The 5,878-nt window shown below is 37.9% G+C and overlaps 1 non-coding gene across 1 annotated transcript; it reads left to right on the top strand.

Moving 5' to 3' along the window:
- Window positions 1–5,557: 5,557 nt before the first annotated feature.
- On the top strand, window positions 5,558–5,664 carry LOC133799022 (small nucleolar RNA R71). Its single transcript, XR_009876231.1, has one exon. It is a non-coding gene; the product is annotated as a small nucleolar RNA R71 (small nucleolar RNA).
- Window positions 5,665–5,878: the final 214 nt, after the last annotated feature.

Below are 5,878 nucleotides of genomic sequence, written 5' to 3'. Positions count from 1 at the left end.
GACTAATTAGTCAGTACCATGCACAAGTAAGCAATGCTATCAATGTGTATCATATGCCAATTATCCAAGAATAGGGCATTCAACATGCTTACTAAACAGTTGCTAGCATAATTATGATCATGCACAAACTCAGAGACTCAAGCTCTGACCAATCTCATATTCATCATTCATGGCATGCCCTAATCACATGTTTCTCGTGCATCACATGCATCACACTTAATCATCCAGCATGCCTCAATAATAATCATATGCAAATGGGCAAGATTGCCAAGCATTAATTATGCTATCAATGTTTACATTTAAACATCCAACATGCATCAATCATAGCCATGCATGTCACATATGGGGTGCAGTTTTTTTACCTTTGGTCCAAGCACAAGTTACCAACAAATGAGCAACAAGCACGATCCTGATTCCAAGCCTCTAGTGATAACCTAGTCACAACCACAAATGGTGATCCAATGAGTTCAAGTTCTAAAACCAATCCTTGAACTAAAACTTAGCCTCCAAGACATCAATCCTCACTAATCCGGGTAGTAGGAATGATCCCGAGGCCTAAGGTTTGAGTTCCCATGACTAAAAACCCATTTTGGTCACTTTTCCTCTTTTGAGCCGCGGCCCCAACCATTAGAGCCGCAGCCCCACTCAAGTCAGGCCCAAAAATCCTCTCTGACAGCAATTAGAGCCTCAGCTCTACTCAATAGAGCCACAGCTCAAATAGCCCATCAGCACCAAACCAGCAGCTTCTTCAAGCTTGAGCCGCAGCGCCCAAGAACAGAGCCGCGACTCAACCTCGAACCCAGCCAAAAATCCTCCATTTCTTCATCTAAAATCCTTTCATAAACATATCCAAACTCAAAAATCAAAGTTCCCAAACATCCCCATGATCCAAAACCCACAAAACCCAAGTCTCAAATCACCCAAAAACACATCAAAACACAAAATCCAATTCAAGCTTAAAAACTTTAAAAACTTAGAACTTAAAACTTGAATTACCTCAAATTGAGTTGTTGCCAACTAAATCCTTCGGCTAATAAGCTTCTAATCTTTCCTAGGATCGCTATGCCTCAATCCTCGCTTGAATTTGAGTCCTAGAACTCAAGTTATCTTCGAAAATGCGATCGGGAGACGAAAGTGGAACTTAGAGGGAGAGAGAACGTACAGAACGTTCTTTTTATTCTTTTAAAAGGCTACTTCAGGCTTAAGTAGCCTCAACCAAATCCTAATGCTCGGGGTCCCGAAAATACCCCCGGGGACAAAATAGTCAAAACCTCCAGAATTTCCCCCAGATCTTACTAACTCGCAATTTATCACCAAATATTAATTCCCATTATTCAATAACCCGGTAATGCTCTAAATACCCCTTAACTTACTCCAAGTCAAGCTTAAATCCCATTGTGACTTTCCCACTAGCTTACCTCCTAGGATCGTCTTGTGCTGGGTAACCCTTGCATAACCAGATAATAACAAAGCACCACGCCCATTTCACATATATGTCAAAAATGCCCGAAATGGCCAAAATATGAAAATCGCCCAATTAATCACAAATGGGTTCACATGCATATTTAATACACCTAAACATGCATATTATCATTAAATAGCATAATAAATCAATTATGGCCCTCCCGGCCTCCTAATCAAGGTCCTAAACCTTATTAGGGAATTTGGGGCATTACATTAGGTGCTCTGTTGCCCAACTTCTTCAGTGCCAAGGCCCGTGTCAATTTTCTGGGCAGACAAAGCTAGGTGCGTCGTGGCCCTCTGTTCCTGCGTCGTGACCCATTGTATATCCTCAAAAAATAGGCTTTCTGACTTGGACCGGGCCGCGACTTAGCACCATAGCAGCGCGACCCTTAACAATTTCTTCAATTTTTGTGATTTTGGTCCCGAAATTCACCGAAGCCATAAAATTGCTTGATGATTCATCTTTTCATGAAATGAACACCAAAAACCAAATTTTCATCATTTTTATGCCAATTTGCTCCAATTGTTCTTTTCCTTTATTTATAAGCTAAAACCTTAAAACAAGCAAAAAGAAAGCATAATACTGCACTACACAACTAAAAAGATTAATAAAAACTACCGAAAACACAACCTAAACACAACATAAAAACTAGACTCAACAAACTCCCCCAAACTTAACTTTTACTGGCCCTCGATTAAAGACTCACACTAAACTCACAGAACTAGAAAACTCAACAACACAGATGACACAAACTTATGAATCAAGTCAACAACACTGAATTAGCCTCAATTTAAGAAAATCTCACACAAAAGTCCAAAATCCCTATTTGTAGAAACAATCCAGAACTTCAGTTAAACCACACTGACAACCTAATTCAATCCAAAAAGGCCTATTCAACCATAACCACAAAAATTACTCAACAATTGAATCGTATGTATGCATGTCAAAACTTACCATCAGACCATCAAACCTTTGATCCATATGCCTGCATTGTTCATCACTCTCCACTAATGTAGACAAAATATGCTCATGAATCACTATGAATTTAGGCTCATAACAATAGGCTTAGGAAATGGGTAGATATATGTCATTTAGGCTCCAAATTACCATAAGCATATGAACTTACAATCCAACAATTCACCCAAACCATTTCCAAAGAAAACCCCATATGAACCCAACTAAAGGTTGAGAAACAATTATTTCACCTGATCATTCATTTTTTTTTTCCAAACTAAACTCCCCCAAACTTGTTTTTGTGAAAGCATAACAAGAATGTAGCTTGGATTTTCAAACTTCTTTTATTTTGCTTTTTTTTTTTATTTCAATTCTCAACCATTTTACTCTTCATTATAATACACCAAATTACAAAACTAATCACATCCCATTACAATTATTTCCCCGTTATTTATCCATATGCTCATAGTAATTTTGTAAAGGAATGAAAACTAACAAAATAACTATTTGGCTCACAATTGTTGTCAAACAACAAAGAGGATAATTTTAGGCTCAACAAGGGTAACAATGGAAAATTACTTTTGGGTTGGCTTGAAAGGCTCAAACGTTCCACAAAATTGCCTAAATCACTTTCCTAAGCATATCTCATCTAGGATTCATCTTAAATGATAAACAAGCAAGTTATAGATTCATTCATACATCAAACCACAAGCCAATTTTTAACAATGCATACTTTCAAATTCAAATTGCAAAGAATTTTCCAATCATGGCTAAACATACATTTTTTTCATGGATCGAAACAAGCTACCAATGCAGTCTAACCAAGCACACAGATTCAATTGATCAAAAGTTTCAAAAATTTGCACGACATTTTCTTCCATATCATAGGCTAGCATTGACAACTTGATTCACACAAACACAACACAAAATTTACCTAAGATAAAACTCAAACAACAACAAACACAAATAAACAACACGACACAAACACATAAAATAGTAAGACTCCTCTGCCAAACTTGATTGACACATTGTCCCTAATGTGACATTACCAACAGTCCAACTAAAAATCATCAAATTAGAGGTGGCAGAAGCAGTGATTGGAAAGTTCAGTTTGTTCCAAGCGCAACAACTCAAAATAAAGCTTTTTTCCATGTATTTCATGATTCAAAAATTACAAACTAAACTAAAAATTACTGAAAATAAAATCTAAACCTAAGAATAAAAATTAAAAAGAGTTTAATAGAAAATACAAATTACAAACACATAAAAACTCGAATTAAAAATAACATGGGTTGCCTCCCAAAAGCGCTTTATTTAACATCTCCAGCTGGACGCTCACTTCCTTCATTAAACTTCAACTCGGGTCAAGTCCACCCTACTCATCCTTTAGATCCATAGTGTCATATGCAAAAACTTATCTTTTGATATTGCTAATTGTCGGAGCCTTCCAATGCTCGTGTTGCCTTCGAGCCTTCCCACTATAGAATCGTTTCAAACAATGACAAACTGCTCGACTACCAATTTTAGCATTGGTTTTTCTCTTGGTGGTTTCCAAATTACTACCACCACTACATACCACATCCACTCTACAAAAATTTGGAATATCAGATGCTACAAAAACATTAAATGTTACCTCTTCGTTTTGCACTCGCAGCTTCAACTCCCCCTTTTGTACGTCAATTAGTTTTCTTCATGTGGCTAAGAATGGTCTTCCCAAAATAAGGGGAATGTTTGCATCTTCCTCCATATTTAGAATAATAAAATCAGTAGGGAAGATAAAATTAACAACCTTCACTAAGACATCCTCAATTACTCCACGAGGTTGCTTAACAGAGCGGTCTGCCATTTGTAAGGACACAGTAGTGGGGCGAGCTTCTCCCAATTTCAGCTTCCAAAAGAAAGATAAGTGCATTAAATTTACACTAGCCTGTAAATCACATAAGGCCTTGGTCATAACAGTATCTTCTATTGAGCAAGGAATCGCGAAACTACCTGGATCCTTAAGCTTGGGAGGTAGTTTCTTCTGCAAAATAGGTAAGCGCCATTGTCTCATAATCCTCCAACTTCTTTTTCTTTGACAATATTTCCTTCATAAACTTCACATAACTTGGCATTTGTTCAAGTGCCTCAACAAAAGGTATGTTAATGTGAAGTTTTTGAAAAATGTCTAGAAACTTCGAAAACTGCTTGTCAAGTGTCTTCTTTTGAAGTCGCTGAGGATATGGAATCTTGATGTGGTGCTCATAAGTCACTTATGACTGCTTCTTCTCAAGGTCTTTAATAACCTCTTCTTTTACCTTGCCCTCATTCTCAACATCAACTTTTGGTGCATGTATAGACTTCTTGACTGGCTCTTCTAACTTCTTCCCACTCATCAAAGAGATTGCATTGCACTGCTCTTTAGGATTCACCTCTGTATTACTTGGAAAATTTCCTTGAGGCCTACTTTGTAACATATTTTCCAATTGACCAACTTACATCTCAAGATTCATGATGGATGAGCGAGTTTCTATCATAAATTGAGATTGAGAGTTGGTCAGAGTTAATAATGCAGCTTGTAACTCATTTATCTTCTCTTGAGCAACAGGTAGTACCAGTGGTTGTAACGGTGCCCAAGGTGGAGCTTGAAGCATAGGCTGCTGAATTTGTTGAGGACCCTAATTATTTCTCCATGCAAAATTAGGTTTATTTCTCCACCCTTGATTGAACGGGTTGGAGAATGGATCATTAGCTTGCCTATTGAAATTTCCCATCATATTCACCTGTTCCATGGGAATGGAGTTGTTCATCTCAACTACCATGCACTGCTCAAATGGGTGAGGGCCACCACAATTATGACATATCAATTGGATTTGCATGACTTGAGCAGCCATAAAATTTTGTTGTAGTTGCTTGGTCAATGATGCAGCCTGAGCAGTGAGAGCGGTAATAGCATCCAACTCATGCATACCAGCTACCTTCTTATTTCTACCTCGTTCACTAGGCCACTGATAGTTATTCATGGCCATTTCTTCAAGCAATTCATAAGCCTCATTAGCACTCTTGCTCGTGAAAGCACCACCTGCTGCAGTGTCAATAATGGTGTGAGTTTTCCCACACAAATCGTTGTAAAAATTATGGACTAGCATCCATTTTTCAATCCCATGATGAGGACACTTCCTCAAAAGCTCCTGAAACCTCTCCCATGCATCATAAAGAGACTCTCCATCAAATTGAGAGAAGTTATTAATTTCCCCTCTTAACTTTGCAGCCTAGGATGGAGGGAAAAATTTAGCAAGAAATTTCAAAGCTAATTCCTCCCATGTAGTGATTAATTTGGCTTGAAGAGAAGTCAACCAACTTTTAGCTCTACCCCTCAGTGTGAACGGGAACAATCTCAGCCTAATAGCATCATCGATGACCTCATTATATTTAAAAGTTCCACATAACTCTAGGAAATTGGCTATGTGTGTATTGGGA

The sequence above is a fragment of the Humulus lupulus genome, chromosome 8, assembly GCF_963169125.1.
Source record: "Humulus lupulus chromosome 8, drHumLupu1.1, whole genome shotgun sequence".
Classification (NCBI taxonomy): domain Eukaryota; kingdom Viridiplantae; phylum Streptophyta; class Magnoliopsida; order Rosales; family Cannabaceae; genus Humulus; species Humulus lupulus.
The sequence above is the reverse complement of the archived record's forward strand: the minus strand, read 5'-3'. Positions and strand labels throughout refer to the sequence as shown.